Raw genomic sequence first — 18,859 nt, 5'->3', positions numbered from 1 at the left:
ACTTTCCGCCGCCGCCCGCGGGCTCCCTAAACATGAAGGTCCGGGCGGGCCGTTGTGGCGTGAGTCATCGCCGCGCCCTGGTGGGTGACAAGAGGGGCTTGTGGGCCAGCCCGACCCGGAGGGGCCCGCGAGTCGCGGTTCCGGCGCCACCCGCAGACGGCCGATGTGGGTCGTTCCTTTCAAATAACCCGACCTGCCTTCCGCCTTCCCCTCTCTAGCGAGTCGTCCTCCACGCCAGGCAATGGGACCACACCCGAGGAGTGCCCGGCGCTGGCCGACAGCCCCACCACACTCACCGAGGCCCTGCAGAGGATCCACCCCATCCCCGCCGACTCCTGGAGGAACCTCATCGAGCAGATAGGTGGGTGCCCGGCGTTCGGGGTCCCAGGTGGATGGACTCGGGGTCCCCTGCTCGCGGTGTAGCGCTGCATTGAGTGTGATCTGACGTGGGTAGGAAGGCCTTTGACATACTTGATTCTAAATGGTTTCATCGACTCAGATGCCACATGTTCGTGTTTAACAAGTGGGTGCCCAGGCTTCGCTCTCCCCAAGGGTCTGTTGCCCCGTCTCCTTGGTGGAGGGCTCCTCGTATCCCTGGCCCCTTCTGCTAGACTGGACCAGGCACGAGGAAGGGAGAGCCCTGGGGGTTGGAAGCGAGGCTGCGCTGCGGGCTAGAGTTGGAGCAAAGAGGGAGAGAGACCGGGGGCGGCGGGGCATGGTGTTCTGTTCTGGAGAGGGGAGGCAGAGGAGAGAGAAAGCAGGACGCCAGGTTGGGAAGAGAAGCATGGTGTCACCAGCCCCTCCAGAAACGGGGCTGGAGGTGTGGGCACAAAGGGCCCAGGAAGGCACAGATGGGAACCAAGCCTCCAGGGGCAGTCTCTACATGGTATCGATTGGGGGCAGGGATTCTCCAGCCTGCTTTGTCAGGCATCCCTTTGAACTTGCTCGTGGGGGGCAAATGTCTGCTGCCCCCCCCTCCCACTAAGCCTCTGCTGGCACTGTATCCAGCCCCCACAAAGCCTCAGCCAAAGCTGCCAATACAAAAAAAACTGAGCGAGGCAGCACCCAGAAAAACCCAGCACTGCAATTACGAAAAGAAATGACTAGAGACATCAAACCAGTTCTTATAAGAGGCACCAGGGAATGGATAAAGTGGGTCCCATATTCCTGAAAATGGTGCCAACTGCTTAGAAAAGCTTTCAGCTCTTCAATGTTGTTACACACAGTCTTCCTGCCTTAAGTCACAATTCTAGGTCTGGAAATTTCTCCCTTAAACAAAAATAACTAAATAATATCATCCTTGACCTTCAGTCCCAAACACCAGGCCATATCTGTGGCATCACCCAGCATGTAAGTGTGGCTTCTGTTGTCACAGAAGACGCTGAGCTCTGGGGTCTTTGGGGTGGGCCCACTGTTCCCTAGCAACGTGTTTTTAAAAACCTGAACGCATAGAGGAGTGGAGCCTCTTGCAAAGGTGAGGGGGTGGTAGGCATACTGTGCGCTGTTAGGGGGGCTGCCTTCAAGGACCGTGTTCCAGCTGGGGGACCCCGCCTTCAGGCTGGAGGTGGTGCTACTGGCGGTGGGCTTTCCCTTTGATTGTTAGCGATCTGAAACTGAAGGGTGATCTGAAACTGCAGCCCACCATCAGGAACCGGTCTTTGAAACAAGACTCCTGAAACCTCTTCCTCCCAACTCCCATGGTCTTACTGTCCTCCATCAAAAACTCACCGCTGTAGAGGCTTTTCCGGTTTATAGACACCCTGTAGAGGATTTCCGAGGCTGTAAATCTTTACGAAAGCAGAAAGCTTCATCTTTTTTCTCCCTTGGAGCAGCTAGTGGGTTTGAACTGCCAACATTGTGGTTAGCAGTACAGTGCTTATTCCACAGTGCTAGCAGCACGCTACTGTCCTCCGTTGTGAAGTGCCATCAAGTCAGTTCTGACTCATAGGGACCCTGTGTCAAGTTTCTGAGGAGCAGCTTGTGGATTTGAACCGCTGACCTTTCGGTTAGCAGCCCAGTGCTTATCCTACAGTACCACCAAGACTCCATCATCCTCTGTAGGGAAAGGAGAACCCTGCCTTGTCCAACTCTGGAAGCTTCCATTGACTTTGCTGCCACAGATTCTAATTCGGCTGAGATGATGCATCATGGTTCAAATGAGAAAGGCATTTGGGCTAGGGGACAGAAGAGTCCCATGATCCCTCTCACAGGCCTGCCTTCCTCTGGTTCGGTGTTAGAGGCATGTGGGCACTGGACACCTACCTGGAGACCAAGGGGCCTGTTGAGCCAGGTGCTTTGGGTCTTTAGTTGAAGTTGGGCTACAAGGTTCAGGTAGCTGCTCATCTTGGGCTGTAGTTTCTAGTTTCCAACATTCCAAGTCTTTCTCCCACCCCACCCCCACCCCCACCAGAGTCTCTGAGTTTCATAGGGACAGAACTGAAGGCTTCAGTGTCGAGTGACATCACCCGATTCATGCCATGGGCTTCATTGTGACTTGATAGTTAACTTGAGGTCTGCACATAGTAGATGCCCACTTTCAGCTCAAGCAGTGAGGTGAGTTCTCTGCCAGTTGTAAGGAAAGGGTTGAAGGTTTCTAAGGTGTCATTGTTGTTGTTGATAAGGGCCGTTGAGTCAGTTCCGACTCATGGTGACCCTGTATAGAGTTTCTGAGAAGTAGCTGGTGAGTTTGAACCTCTGCCTTTACAATTCAAGCCTCCCTTGTGGTATAGTGCTTACCTACAGCGCCACACCAGGGCTCCACCATGTTGCTAGTAGGTAGGCAAGTGGGATGAGTTAGTGGGCATTTTGTAGACCACTTTGCTGGAGCTTTCGGATGTGGTGTGCAGTCACCCAAGTTGACTGTGGCCCTTGGAGGCCATCCCTTCCATCTGGTCGATTTTGACTCACGGCGGCCCCAGCATGTCAGAGGAGAACTGTGTTCCTTGAGAGTTTTCAATCGCTGGTTTTTTGAAAGTAGATCCTTTCTCCAAGGCACCTTTGAGTGGGGACCACCCTGAGACTCCTCAGGAGTTCATACTGCTGTCTACTTGATTCCAACTCACAGGTGCCCTAAAGGGTAGAGTAGACCTAACCCACAGGGTTTCCAAAGCTATAAATCTTTACCGAAGCAGACTGTCTCTTCTTGCTCCCTCTGAGTGGCTAGTGGGTTTGAACCACCAACAGTTCTGTTAGCATCCAGCACTTAACAACTGTGCCACCAGGGCCTTCCTATTCAGTAGACCCACTGCCCTCTAATTGATTCCAAATCTTAGCAACCCTGGAGGACAGAGTAGAACTGCCCCAGAGAGTTTCCAAGACTTAAATCTTTATGGGTTCAGACTGCCTCATCTTTCAGCCATGGCAGATGGGTTTAAGCCACTGACTTTTTGATTAACAGCCAAGCGCTTAACGCTGCACCATGCAGAGACTAGAGAGGTGTCTTACTGGTTTGGGGTTTTGCCAGGGGCACCAGTAGAGGGGTACAGGGGTTGGCATCAAAATATTGTCTATAAAGTTTTTGTGCGGTGTTCAGCAGAAATTTTACTATTTTTAATAAAAAATATCCAGAACAGACTCAACAGCACTTAACAATAACAACTTAGAGTTACAAAAACATTTTACATAAGCCTAGTGTACATGCATCAGTATACCTGCAGGATTAAAACACTATGATACTTTACTTTTCTAACCTTCTAATGGCCTGGTGTGGCACTGTGGGACAAAGTGGGACAGGACAGCAAGGTTGGCTTGACCCACTAGGTCAGGAGTTCAAACTCAGCAGCCGCTCCTCAGAAAGCATCTCTAGGAATCAGAAGTGACTCCATAGCTCTTTACAACAGCAGCAGTGCGCTCTGGTCACAGCTAAAGTTATTATCCAATTTCCAGGATGCTTCCAGTCACATGGTCTCATCTGCATGTGCTATTAGTTGCGGCTGGTATTTTTATAGTCACTGGTCTTGTTCAGTTTTCTGGCAGTTTTGCCACAATGCTGTGGTAATTCGCATTTGTGAACCTATACCAATAACTTTTTTTTCTGAGAATGAAATAATAGTTAAAAGGAAAAGAAGGAGAAAATTCAAAACAGGCTTCCGCTCAGTGACTAATACTAATTTTGGAACTAACACTGTTATAATTCAATGTAGAAAGATTTTACAAAAACAATTTTGTTGTTACTAAGTGTCGTTGAGTCGGTTCCAACCCATAGCGACCCTGTCTAGGATTTCCCAGGAGCGACTGGTGAGCTTGAATGGCCAACCGTGCAGGTGAAAACAACTTTGCAGTCCAGTGCATTAATCCCCAGTGCCACACCAGGACTCCACTCCAATTCCTCTACTTTAAGAAACACTGCACTTGAGCAATTAAAGGAGCTCTGGTAGCGTAGTGGTTACGAATCGGGCTGCGAACCTTAAGGTCAGTGGTTCGAAACTACCAGCCGCTCCGTGGGAGAAAGATGAGGCTTTCTACTCCCGTAAAGATTTACACCCTCGGAAACCCTGTACAGGGTCGCTGTGGGTCGGAACTGACTCGACGGCACTTAACAACAACAACAGCAACACTTGAGCAATTTTCAACTCCATTTGTCATACAGTATCCTAGGATTAAAGTTGATAATAAACTACCAAGATTCTGTGCGGTCTGGCATGAGAGGAGGTCCGTGGAGGGGGCAGTGACTCTGACACCACTGGGTTTTGTCTGTGTGCTGCTGTTCTTGTTGTGGGCACCGAACATGGTGCTTGGCACATGGACTGTGCTCACTAAATATTGAATTCTGAATTTCCTGCCCTTTGGGAAGCTTCTGTTGGAAAAATCCAAGGAGTTATTCTCTCTGAAAAGTGGGATTTGAAATTATTCCAGAGGGTTTGGCAAGAGGAGTTAGGGGGTTCCCTTCCTTTTGAATGGTATGTTGTCGTTAAGTGCCGATGAGTCAGTTCTGACCCGTGGCGACCCTGTATAGGGTTTCCGAGGCGTAGCTGGTGACTTTGAACCCCAACCTTGCAGTTCAAACGGCTTTGCAGTCTGGCGCACTAACCCACAGCGCCACACCCGGACTCCTTTGAAAGGTACAGGTCATGTTAATGAGGAGAGATGGGAACTGAGTCAGTGTGTGGGTATCATACCGAGTATAAGCTTCAAGCTGTCCTGTGTTCCAGGTAAAGTCGGTTTTCATCTAACGTTGTGCTTACTGAATGTCCAAAATATGAAATAATGGTACATTGAGTACAGAAATGTAATCAGATAATATAACATCCAGCGCCTACGGTAGAACGACACGGCTTTTATTTCAATCTGAGTTTTAAGGGAAATAATCATAAATTGACTCTAAAACCTGGTTATACAGTGTCAAAGAACTCTTTGTAGTCACAGTAACTTCAGGAAAGCTGCTGTTTAAACTTAGGCCCTAAGCACCTCTGAACAAAGTAAGTATGAAGTGTTTGTTTTTTAAGTTCTAAAATGACTCGTACTGAGTCTTTGGCTGCACGTAAACACTCTCCAACAAGCAGGGACTCTATAACAGTTGTTGTTTTGAAGTGCCATCAAGTCGGTTCCAACCTGTAGCGACCCTGTATAGGGTTTCCGAGGAGCAGCCAGTGAGCTTGAACCACTGACCTTGCAGTTCAAACGACTTTGCAGTCTGGCGCATTAACCCACAGCACTACACCAGGACTCCCTATAAACAGTTGTTGTTGTTGTTGTTATGTGCCGGGAAGTCAGTTCCAACTCATAGCGACCCTGTACAGGGTTTCCAAGGCTGTAAATCTTTACGGAAGCAGAGAGCCTCATCTTTCTCCCATGGAACAGCTGGTAGTTTCGAACTGCTGACCTTTCGGTTCACAGCCTGATTCGTAACCACTATGCTACCAGAGTAGAAGTGTTCTATTTCAGCGAATGTGTCCAGAGGTGAGGGCTTCTGGAGTCAGTTTGTTTAGACAAATAACGGCCCAGCTGCTTTTCCTCTGCTGTTCTCAGCATTTAAGCCTCATGTCACAAGGTGGCTGCCACAGCTCCAGGCAGCACATCCTCAAACATCCATTTGTGAAAGCTGGAAGGGTCATTTATCTTCGCATGTGTATCAGGGAAGGACATTCTTGTTGAGAAGCCCTTAGACAGCGTCCTTGTACTCTCCTTGACCAAGTAGTGTCCCATGCCCATGGTTAAACCCACCACAGGCCAGTAGGTGGAAGAGACCTATGGAGGGTTTTGATCAGTCAGCATTTGTCCACTTCCCTGAGCACAGGATGGGTCAAGACCCAAACAAAACCCCTGCTTCCAACTGGAAAGGAGTTTCAGGGGGCAGGCGGTAGGCAGCCGGCAGTGTCTGCCACAGTGTGAATTCAGAAATATTATTTTCAACCCAGCTACCCACAGTGCTGATATTTTTGTCCTCTTCGCAGCGTATGTATCACAGCAAAATGTTCAAGATAGTATTTACCTATGGTTTGCCAACTGTAGCAGACACAAGACATGTTTTTGAACCTTCATAAGCGATACCAAATTGTGAACCTTGGAAATCGCATTCCTAAAAGGTATTCAAAAATTTCACACATAGTTGAGTACCTACTATGTAGGAGGCACTGTGCTAAGCCTTGAAAAAATAAATGCAAGTCAATTCATGGAAACCTGGTTCCTTTAAACCTCTGTAAACACACCTGATGCCGGCAACAATAGTTAACATCCTGTGTGTAGGCAGTTGGCATCTGAACTTGAAATAGTTTCTGATGTAGAGGGTACCCCCTCTGGCTTCATAGATCTTTGTCCTGATGCATTCAGAAAAGACTTCAATTTTCTTTTTAATTCCTTTGTTGTGTAGTCAGCTAGGTTGTAACATTGTAAAAGCAGCTCCATTTCTGGAAGTAATTGCTGTATGTACCTTAGTGTGCGGGCTTTATGATGTAGATCGACTATGAAATGCGGGAAGCCTAGTAACTTGACTCACGAAGCCAGTTGATTAAATAGCCATTTGTGAATATAATTTATCCAGCCCCATTGCAGGATTCTCTCTCTTTTCCTTTTCTTTCATGTCGGTAGATAGATTTCACAGTTACATAAGGAAGGAAAACTAACTGACGATTTTACCATGTGGTAGGACCAGGGGCTTCCCCAGTAGTACTATATTGCTTCAAGTGATTAGTAATACTCTAGAAAAAGCAGCGTCTTTGTTTTATAAGTAAATGGATCAAGGGAGCCCGGCCCCTCTCCAGGGTGTGAGGTCAGTAGGTCCCACTGCCTGCAATACCTTGCTGCTTTGTCCCTCAGTACACCTCAATCTGAACTTCTTCAAAACCAAGCCCAGGGGCCACCAGACCGTGTTAGCAGGCTGGTCACTGGGCATTATTCGTGATTTATTGTGGTTGTTATCTGCCACTGAGACGGCCCCTGATTCATGGTGACCCTATGCACCGTGGATTGAAACGGTGCCCATTCCTACACCATCCACGTGATCCATAGTTTTTCATTGGCTGGTTTTCACAAGTAAATCTCCAGGCCTCTCTTCATAGTCCCTTTCAGTATGGAGGGTTTGCTGAACCTGTTCAGCATCAAAGCAAATCATAGCCACACTCAAGCCTCAACTGTCAGAGGGGCTGGTGACTGAGCATGGATGGAACCCGGGTCTCCAAATGGAAGCCCCCGTGGCCCTTTGTCCATGACTTAACCCTCTCTGTGCCCAGGACCCATCTTCTGCCTCAGGAATGCCCCCTAAATCGGGGGTGCTTTGCTCCACCCCCTCTACCATTGCCCCCCTGGGAACTGCCACAGCCTCTTTTGGGGGTGTGCGTCTGCTTGTCCCCACTTCGCAGGTCATGGGTCTCTTCAGTGTAGGCCCCAGCGGCTTCCTTGAGGGGCCCTAGGGCCTCCTTCCTGTGGCTTGGCAGGCAGGTCCCTTCATGTTTGCCCCCCTTCTCCCAGGCTTGGGTCTGACAGACGCCCCCATGACTCCCCACGCCGTGCTTCTGGGCTTGGAGCCCCCTCCCCTTGGCACTCGATACCTGCATGGTCTCACTATCTCCACAGCTGGGAGCCCAAAGATACTTTCCCTAAGGAGTCCCTAGATTTGTAGGGTTCATCTGTACTCCTGATCCCCTTTGAGACTTGGGATGTGTTGATTCCAAGTAAAACAGGTTGGGGACATAAGCCTGAAAACCGTGAAAGTTCAACAAGGAACTTTTTCCTTTTGAATCATAAAGTTGATGAACTAAGTATGAAATAGTGACTTTTTCTTCAAAGTGAGATTTTTGTGGTACTATGGGTTAATGCAAGGAGCTCTGGTAGCGTAGTGGTTACGAATAGGGCTGCGAGCTGCAAGGTCAGCAGTTCGAAACTACCAGCTGTTCTGTGGGAGAAAGATGAGGATTTCTGCTCCTGTAAAGATTTACAGCCCCGGAAACCCTGTACAGGGTCGCTATGGGTCGGAACCGACTCCACGGTACTTAACAACAACAACAACAACATGGGTTAATGCACTGGACTGCAAAGTCAGTTTGTAACTGCAAGGTCGACAGTTCAAGCTCAATGGCTGCTCCTTAGAAACCCTGTACAGGGTCACTGTGAGTCAGAACCTACTTGATGCCACTAAACAACCTGAGTTTCATGACATCCGTTCAGGCAGCGTCTGCACATACATAATCTGTCATCCCAACCCCAGTTTTAATACAAAACCTATTAGAAACTTGAGATACGTATGATAGTCTCAGTAACAAATGGGTATTTGTGACATAAATTAAAACATTATTATGATTGCTATATTATTAAAGATAGTTTAGTGTGTCCAGAAGTGTTTAATATTTCTTATACAAAGAAGTCCTGCAAGATAATGTGCTGGACCCAAAGGTCAGTTTGAACCACAAGGTCAGCAGTTCAAACTCACCAGCTGCTCCTCAGAAACCCTATACAAGGTTGTGATGAGTTGGAATCGACTAGATGGCACTTAACCACAGCAACATATATACTAAGACAAACATTGGATTAACTGATGTTACCTACAAACCATAACCTAACTGTTCCAACTTAAATATCAGTTCAATTTAAAGACAGATTTAGAAACGGAACTCATTCATAATCTGGATTCTGCCTGTATGTAACATGATATTCGCACAATGTCCAAATCACATAGCATCCTATATCACAGGTCTTATCATGGATGTTCGCTGTGGGTTAATGTGTCAGACTACAAAGCCATTTGAATTGCAAGGGCCGCGGTTCAAGCTCACTAGGTGCTCCTTGGAAACCCTACACAGGGACACTTATGGGTCGGAATCGACTCGACAGTACTTAACAACAACAACATGGATGATCAGCAACTCAGGACTGACTGCAATCCCATTCTGCAAATGGGGAAGGAAAACAAAAACCCTCAACCTATTCAATCGTTTAATGCTGTGGAAACCTGCGTGGTGAGATGCTGAGATACAACTGGGACATTTCCATCAACTTGTGCATAGTTTTTACACAAGGTCTAGATTCTCGTTGTTTGCCAGGGAAGTATGTGTGGGGGTAACATATATTTGTGCTGTATGCTATTGGATTTTAATGTATTTGGGGTGTTTCTTTGTTATTTGTTGTGACTCTTAATCCAGACAGTGAAGATGGTGGCAGTTCTGGCCTTTTCTGGGTAGCAGAGCTTTGCTGGGACATGGACAGTCCAACCTTCTTTGTCTATCCCTGGGCAGAACGTTTGCCCTTCATAGGGATACGAGCGATTTGGCTTCGTAATTCAGAACTATCTTCCTCTAAAATAATTTTGTTCTCTTTATTGCAACTCTGTGTGGTTTCAGGGCTCCTATATCAGGAATACCGAGATAAATCAACTCTCCAAGAGATCGAAACCAGGAGACAACAGGATGCCGAAATACAGGCAGGAGATGATGGGTCCCCGGCCAGCGAAGAGGCCCCCGAGGAGGAAGAGGACGAGGAGGAGGAGGAGGAAGAGGAGGACGACGAGGAGGAGGAGCTGGCCAGCCCGCCCGAGAGGAAGGCTCTGCCCCAGATCTGCCTGCTCAGTAACCCCCACTCGAGGTTCAACCTCTGGCAGGACCTTCCAGAGATCCGGAGCAGCGGGGTGCTGGAGATTCTGCAGCCTGATGAAGTCAAGCTTCAGGAGGTAGGCGCTATGTGGGCAGGGTGTCTGTCAGCATGGCCAGGCCCTGTCTCAAGGGGCATGAGGCGAGGCTGCCTCTGCACGGGTGTGTGTGTTGCTGAGTTCCTGGAGTGATCACCAGCCCCTCTAGTCCAGGATGTCCTGTCTACTCAGAACCTGCAGAAATTCCTCTTACTTCCATTAAACCCAAACCCTCTGATGCTGAATCGATTCTGACTCAGCGCCACTACAGAGCAAGTAGAACTACCCCGCAGGGTTCCCAAGGTTGTAATCTGTATCAAATCGGGCGTGGCGTTGTAAGAGAAGCGCTGTGTGGCTGACTCCTTCGTTCAAACCCACTGGCCACTCCTTGAAAACCCAATGAGTCAGAACTGTCTTTTCGATGGCACTTAACTACAACAACCACCACCTTTACAAAGGGAGACAGCCACATCTTTCTCCCGTGGTGCACTTACAGGTTCAAATTGTCGACCTTTTCGTTAACATCCAAGCATTTAACTATTGTGCCACCGCCACAGAAGAAGCAAACGAAAAGAAACAAGCAAACCAAATCCCTGGCTGTCAGATCAATCCTAGAGGACAGAGTGGAACTGCTGCACGGGGTCTTTACAGAAACAGACAGACACATCATTTTCCTGAGGAGCAGCCAGTGGGTTTGAAACATCAACCTTGTGGTTAACACCCAAGCACTTAAGTGACTGCGTCATCTTACATTATTCCATGTGGTTGTTAAGTGCCATCGAGTTGCTTTTGACTCATGATGACCCTGTCTAGGGTTTCCAAGAAGTGGCTGGTGCCTTTGAACTGCCGACCTTGCAGTTCAAACCAACCTTGCAGTCCCGTGCATGGATTATCCTGCAGCATTGCCACACCAGGGCTCAGCCCAGTTACCAGCTAGGGTAGGCAGCTCAACCCCAATAGTGTGTGTTGGCCACATTGCCGTTTCATTAGACTGCATTGTTAAATGTCCATAACTGTTGTTGGGTGTCTGCATTGCACATGTGAACCCTTAGGGGTTGGGTGATGTCAAGCTCACTGTGAACTCACTCGCAAATGTGATTTATGGAAGTCAGCCGTAGCGTCCTTTACTCGTAGTCTAATCCCACAATTTTACTTCATAGTCACTTGAGATCTAGATGAGTGGGGTCGCTAAAAAAAAAATCCCCCAGCATGCCTCACCCCTTCTAAGAAGGATGCTGAAGTCTAGGGTCTGCCCTGTCTCTTGTCCCTTCATGTGATGGCTCGGGGAGATCTTGAATGACCATCAACTAGGATGATACCAACTCACAGGGTTGCCTGACGATTTCTGGTTTACTGGCAGGAAATAATAATCCATTTAAAACACAATGTAACAATCCAGAATTAAATTGCAGTGTAAGCGACAATGTTAAGTGTTCCTTTTAGTTCATCAACATAGACGTCAGCAGTAGAGAGAAAGTTCCATGTTTGACAAAGAGACGCAAACGCATAGTGAGCTTAAGGAGAGAGGTGGTTCAAGGAAAGCATGAGACGCAAGTGTGTGTTGATTTTGAAATGTTTAAAAGCATTCAGAGAAGAAAATGACGTGGTGGATTTTTTAAGCACTCGGTCAATCCAAAAGATCATCTGTATCCGCTCTCACCCGGCTCCCTCACACTCACGAGCTTCTTCAAACCCATGTTTGTACGGTTGAGCTCCAAATGTGCCTTGCTTTAACCTCCTTTCCTTTACTGCTACGTAAAGGGGCCCTGGTTGTGCCGTGGTTAAGTGCTTGGCTGCTAATTGAAAGGTTAGGGGTTCAGCCCCACCAGCTGCTCTGTGGAAGAAAGATGAGGCTGTCTGCTTGCGTAAAGGCGATGGCTTTGGGAACCCTACAAGGCTGTGTTCTGGTCTGTTCGATAGAGTAATCAGAATCAACTCAACAGAAACAGACTTGGTTTGGGGTCTGGGTTTAGTCTTCCTACCCTAGACTACTCATTAGAAATATCTGCTCTTCTGTGTTTAAATGTAAACATTGTCAACTCTGTGCACAGTTTTTGTGAATGGTTCCTGACCAGGGCCATTTTAGTCAGACACATATCTTACCACGGATTTGCTGCTGTTGTCTTTATTGATAGTTGAGTGGCCTCCAAGCTCTAGGGCTCCGTGTACAGCAGAGCAAACCCTTGCCCGGTCCAGCACCATCGCCACGATTGTTGGCAGATTTGAGTCCATCAGAAAATCTTCTGTTGTGACCCACAGGATTCCACTGACTCATCTTCTAAAGTCGATTACCAGGCCCTTCGTCCTAGTCTCTGTTAGTCTGGAAATGCCATTGCCACCTGTCCACCGTGGGCGGCTCTGTTGCCATGGCTTCCAACATCCTAGCAACACGCCAAACTGACAAATGGAGGTGGATTTGCTAAGAGGGAAGGGTTGATGGAACTGGACTTCTAAAGGGACACTCAGACTAATCGGAGTGCTGCCCAATAAAATCAGAACAAACTTTATTTAACTGCTTGTCATCCTTCGTAGCCTGTGGTCAGTGATTTACAACTGTTTACATCAAGAGTTTTCCTATGAAACTCCTGATGGGAGTGATACCCTGCCATCGGTACTTTCTCCTGGCTTTGCACTGCACTACTCGTGAGGAGTCCTGGGGCGGCGCTGTGGGTTCATGCGCTGGACTGCAAGGTCGTTTGAACCGCAACGTCGGTGGTTCAAGCTCACCAACCACTCCTTGGAAACTCTATACAAGGTCTCTATGGGTCAGAACTGACTCGATGGTGCTTAACAACCACAACAACTCGTGAGGCGACATAAAGAGGCCATTCATACATGCAGAAGTGACACTGCACATTCATGAAGGTCGATGGAGAGGGCCTGAAAAGCTAGCAGGCTCTGCCCACTGAAAACCAGTAACACTGTGGAAGGTGCCAGAGGACATGAGGACATTTCCCTACCTTTAGCCACTTCACATACCTCAGAGACCCAGAGATCATCTTATAGAAAGGATCGTAGAATACTATTGGAGGCAGAGGGCTTTTGCATGCATTAGTATCAACACGGGGGCTGCTTTTCAAGTCCTCAGAATAAGGAAAAGAAGTCAGTATCTTGGAAAACCTAGAGGAAGAGCATGCCTGGGAAAATTACACGCTGTAGGATCCAGAAGAAAGCTTTTGTAAGCGGTTTGTCACCTCGTCAAATATATGAGGGTAAGCAATGAGAAGGAACCCTGGTGACACAACACTTAAGCGCTTTGCCACTGATCAGAAGGTTGGTACTTTAAACCTATCCAGAGGTTCCCTGAGAGACAAACATGGTGGTCTGCCCCTGTAAAGATTACAGCCGAGAAAACCCTGTGGGTCAGAGATCAACTCAATGGCCCCTGACAACCACAAACTAAGCCATAAAGACAGGACAGCATGTTGAAGAGGCTAAGTGGAGGTGTCGTAAACACAGGAGGATTTCAGAGAAACTAAACATCTAGTATCAGAATTAAAAATCCACATTGGAATAATGAAGAGCAGAACTTCCGATCAGTACCATGGAAGACAAATTTGAGAAGTTCTGTAAAAATTCAGCGGAAAAGGACAAGGAAGTGGGAACAGCCTGGACACAGTATCTATAGATAAGGAGTTGTTGTTGTTGTTGTTGTTAAGTGCCGTCGACACAGTATCTATAGATAAGGAGTTGTTGTTGTTGTTAAGTGCCGTCGACACAGTATCTATAGATAAGGAGTTGTTGTTGTTAAGTGCCATCGACACGGTATCTATAGATAAGGAGTAGATCCCACTTAATTATCATTGGTACTTCTGAAGACTAAATTACGCAGGAAAGTCACAGAGACTAAAAGGGGAAACATCCTGGAATTGTCAAAAATACAGACAAAGCTAAAAGCACAGAAAGAAGGGCCCATATAATAAGTTGTTGTTGTTGTTATGTGCCGTGGAGTCGGAACCGACTCATAGCGACCCTGTACAGGGTTTCCGAGGGTGTAAATCTTTACGGGAGTAGAAAGCCTCATCTTTCTCCCGTGGAGCAGCTGGTAGTTTCGAACTGCTGACCTTGCGGTTCACAGCCCGAGTCGTAACCACTACGCTACCAGAGCTCCTTATATAATAAGTAAGCAGTATGAAAACACAGAAATACAAATACCATTACATACGATGGCAGGGTCAACAAACATTTCTGTGATTATCATCAGTATAAACTGCTTAAGCTTCTCTATTGTTGTTGTTGTTGAGTGCTGTGGAGTCAGTTCCAATGCATAGCGACCCTGTATAGGGTTTCTGAGAAGCAGGTGGTGGGTTTGAACTACCAACCTTGCGATTCAAATGACCTTGAGGTGTGGCGTTTCTACTATAGTGTTAAAACCCCAAACCCGCTATATTAACAGGCAGAAGAAAATTCAGGGCAAGGAAAACTATCATAGGAAACAAAAAAGTACTTTTGCGTTGTAAAAGGTATTCTTTACGTTGATAAAGGCATCACTTAATTCTTAAATATTTTGAAATTAAATAATTTAACTTAAATGTTTACTTTTTTTTTTTTTAACGAACTACATTCTCATTGTGGGGAGAAACCAAAATGCAAACACAGCCTCTGTGTGCATCCTGAGATTGTTGTTGTTGAGAAGTGTCATTAAGTTGGTTCGAACTCATAGCGACCCTGTATAGGGTTTCCAAGGAGCGGCTGGTGGCTTTGAACTTCCGACCTTGCAGTTCAAAATGACTTTGTGGTCCAGCGCATTATCCTGCAGCGCCACACCAGGACTCATCCTGAGATTAGGGGAATCCTTTATCTCTTTGTTAAAGTGCAGCCACAATATAGTTTAGATGCATAGGAAAACGTTAAGGTCAGAATCCTTGTAAATTTCTACCATCTTTTCTCCTGTCGTTGATTCTTGTTTTATAGCTTCACCTCATTCAACAGCATCTTGCTCTTGGTATTCTTTTTTTTTAGCAACATGCCTTTTCTAAACTCTTTAGAGCATTCAGTTTAGTTTTTAAAGTTTTTCTGGTGAATCGAGTGAAGGTTTACAGGGCAGATCATCAGTTTTACATTCAACAAATCATACAGTTTTATTTCATTACAATGATTATAATCCCCTCCATAAACCATCAGTTAACAGTATTTCTCTATTTGTTTTAGCTCTTTTTTGTTGTTGTTTTAATAACACTCAGGCATATTTAATCATTCAGTTTAGTTTTCATTAAAACAACTCCCTGTGCACTGGAAGTGGAGCACTGGTAGCACCATGTGTTAAGCATTGGGCCGCTAACAGAACGGTTGGAGTTGACCAGGCTTTCTGTGGGAGAAAGATGTGGCCGTCTGTCCCTAAAGCTTTAGTCTTGGTTCTTTTATGGGGCAGTTCTTCTGTGCCCTATACAGTCACTGTGAGCCACAATGAACTTGATATTGATAGCAACAGGTCTGATTTCCAGATGTCTTCTGTTAACTGGAAGGTTTACAGTTCGAATTCACCCAAAGACGTCTTGGAAAAAAAGATGTGGTGATCTAATTCCAAAAGATCAGTGAGTGGAAGAAACCAGTGAGTGGCATTTGGGTCGACTAGACAGCAGTACATTTGGGTGCACTGAAAATGTGTTGGTTTTTAGCATTAAAGTCTATAGTTATATAACAAGTCCAGCTGACATCAGTCTATTTCAGGACAAACACAAATGGAAGCACATAGCTCAACAGGTGGGACTAGGAGTGAACTGGTTGGTTCCCTAGAGAGCAGCCGCCTGCCCAAGTGGCCGGCACAGTTCTATGGGCACGTCAGTTGTTGTTCAGTTTCATCAAGTGGATTATGACTCAGAGCAGGAGCAGCTGGTGGGTTTGAACCACCAAACTTGTGGTTCACAGTCCAGTGCTGATTCTACAGCACCGCCACTTCAGGAGTCCACAAAGCTCTGTTCAATTCAGCATTCGGATTTTTAGAGGTCATCTAGCAGAGCTTCTGTGTGCTCATGTGAGAATACAACTGTCGGATTGTTGTTGCTAGGTGCCATTGAGAAGGTTCCATTGAGAACATTCTGTATGCACACCACCCGGTCATGTGATATTCTCAGTTGTTACGTTTGAGTCCATTGCTGTTGCCATTATGTCAGTCTATCTCCTTGAGGGTCTTCCTCTTTTTCGCAGACCCTCCACTTTACCAAGCATGATGCCCTTCTCCAAGGACTGGTCCCTCCTGATAACATACTCAAGGATGAGAGACAAAGTCTCACCGTCCTGGCTTCTAAGGAGCACTCGGGCTGTACTTCTTCCAACACAGATTTGTTTGTTCGTCTGGCAGTCCATGGTACTTTCAGTATTCATCTACAAAACCATAACTCACAGGCATGAAGTTTTCTTATTCATTGTCCAACTTTCTTATGCATATGAGGCCATTGAAAATCCCATGGCTTGGGTCAGGTGCACCTTAGTCCTCAAACTTTTTTTTTGCTTTGCTTTTCAACACTTTTTGCAACAGAAACTTTGTTTCATTTCTTGCTACTGCTTTCCTTAGTGTTGATTGTGGATCCCAGCAAAATGGCAACTTCAGTCTTTTCTCCATTTATCATGATATTACTTACTATTCCAGTGTGAGGATTTTCGTTTTCTTTACATTGAGGTGTAGTCTTTGGTCTTCATGAGTTAAGTATTTTAAGTCCTCTTCAGTTCCAGCAAGCAAGGCTGTGTTATCTGCGTATCTCAGGTCATTAATGAGTCTTCCTCCAATCCTGATACCACATTATTCTTCATATAATCCATCATCTCACATAATTTGCTCAGCATTCAGATTGAATAAGTATGGTGAAAGGCTACATCCCTCGCTCACGCCTTTCCTGATTTTCAACCATTCAGTGTCTCCTTTTTCTGTTCCAAAGACTGCCTTTTGGTCTATGCACAGGTTCCTCATGAGCACAGTTACATGTTCTGAAATACCCATTCCTCACAAAGCTATCTATAGCTGGTCATGATCCACACAACCGAAAGCCTTCGCATAGTCAATAAAGCACAAGTAAACATCTTTGTTGTTTTTCTCCTTTCAGCCAAGACCCATCTGGTGTCAGCAGTAGCATCCCTCCCTTCACATCCTTGTCTGAAGCTGGCTTGAATTTATGGTGTACTGTGGCAGCAGGTTTTATCTTCAGCAAAATTGCAAGTGATATTAATGATATTGTTCAATAATTTCTGCGTTCTGTAGGGTCACCTGTTTGGAATGGGAACAAAAATGGATAGCTTTCAATTGTTTGGCCAAGTAGCTATCTTCTTCAGTTTGTTGAAAGATTCCGTTTGAATTCCTTCAATACCTGGAGCTTGTTTTTCACCAATGCCTTCAGTGCAATTTAGACTCCTTCCTTCATCAGTTCTTAATCATATGCTACTTCTTGAATGATTGAATATTAACTGTTTCTTTTTGGTACAGTGACTTTGTGTGCTCCTACCATCTTCTTTTTATACTACTGGATCATTCACTGTTGCTAATAGGAGCCTTCAAGGAGCTCTGGTAGCGTAGTGGTTACGAATTGGGCTGCGAACTGCAAGGTCAGTGGTTCAAAACTACCAGCTGATCTGCAGGAGAAAGATGAGGCTTTCTGCTCCCGTAAAGATTTACAGCCTCGGAAACCCTCTACAGGGTCGCTATGGGTCAGAACCGACTCCACGGCACACAACAACAACAACAACAATAGGAACCTTCAATATTTCAAGTCAAGGCTTGAATTTTTTCGTCGGTTCTTTCCGCTTGAGAAATGCTGAGCATGTTCTTCCCTTTGGTTTTTCTAACTCCAGGTCTTTGCACATTTCCTATAATACTTCACTCTGTCTTCGTGAGTTGCCCTTTGAAAATTTCTGTTCAATTCTGTTACTTCCTCATTTCTTCCATTCACTTTAGCATATCTACTCGAGAAAGCAAATTTCAGTCTTTTCCGATGTCCATTTTGGACTTTGCCTTCTTTCCTGTCTTTTTAATGATCTTTTGCTTTCTTCCTATATGACATTCTTGATGTCATCACATGACTCTTCTGGTCTTTGGTCATTAGTATCTAATGCATCAAATCTGTTCGTGGGTTGGTCTCTAAATTCAGGTGGGAAGTGTTCAGGGCTTTATTTTGGCTCTTGTGAACCTGTTTTCATTTTCATCGACTTCAGCCTGAACTTGCATATGAGCAATTGATGATCTCTTCCACAGTCTGCCCATGGTTTTATTTTGGCTGATGATATTGATCATCTCCATTGTCTTTTCCCACAGAAGTCAACAATTTGATTCCTGTGTATTCCATCTGGTGAGATCCATGTTTATAGTTGTCATTTGTCTTACAAGATTCTATCATGTAATCCCCAGCATCATTTCTATCTCCAAGACCATATTTTCCAACTACTGATCCTTCCTCTTTGTTTACAACATTCACATTCCAGTCACCAGTAATACATCTTGATTACATGATTGATCAATTTCAGACTGAAGAAGTTGAGAGAATTCATCAATTTCATAATCACTGGCTTTAGTGGCTGGTGTGTAAATTTGAATAATAGAGGTATTAACTGGTCTGGTTGTTGTTGTTGTTGTTGTTGTTAGGTGTCATCGAATCGGTACCGACCTTATGCACAACAGAACGAAACAGTGCCCAATCTTGGGCCAACCTCAATACTGTTGCCATACTTGAGTCCATCGATGCTGCCACTTGGCCAATCCATCTCGTTGGGGGTCTTCTTCTTTTTCTCTGACCCTCGACCTTACCAAACATGATATCCTTCTCCAGTGACTGGTCCCTCCTGACAATATGTCTGAAGTATGAGAGATGCAGTTTGGCC

The 18,859-nt window shown here is 46.0% G+C and overlaps 1 protein-coding gene across 1 annotated transcript in view; it reads left to right on the top strand.

Moving 5' to 3' along the window:
- Window positions 1-207: 207 nt before the first annotated feature.
- NGEF (neuronal guanine nucleotide exchange factor) overlaps window positions 208-18,859 on the top strand; it is a 52,221-nt gene continuing 33,569 nt past the window's right edge. Inside the window, exons 1-2 of the mRNA XM_006866759.1 lie at window positions 208-361; window positions 9,771-10,096. The gene's annotated coding sequence lies outside the window, so the exon portion shown is untranslated. The remainder of the gene's footprint in view (window positions 362-9,770; window positions 10,097-18,859) is intronic.

This window comes from Chrysochloris asiatica, unplaced genomic scaffold, assembly GCF_000296735.1.
Source record: "Chrysochloris asiatica unplaced genomic scaffold, ChrAsi1.0 scaffold00096, whole genome shotgun sequence".
NCBI lineage: Eukaryota > Metazoa > Chordata > Mammalia > Afrosoricida > Chrysochloridae > Chrysochloris > Chrysochloris asiatica.
Note: the sequence above shows the minus strand (reverse complement) of the source record. Positions and strands in the feature narration are given on the sequence as shown.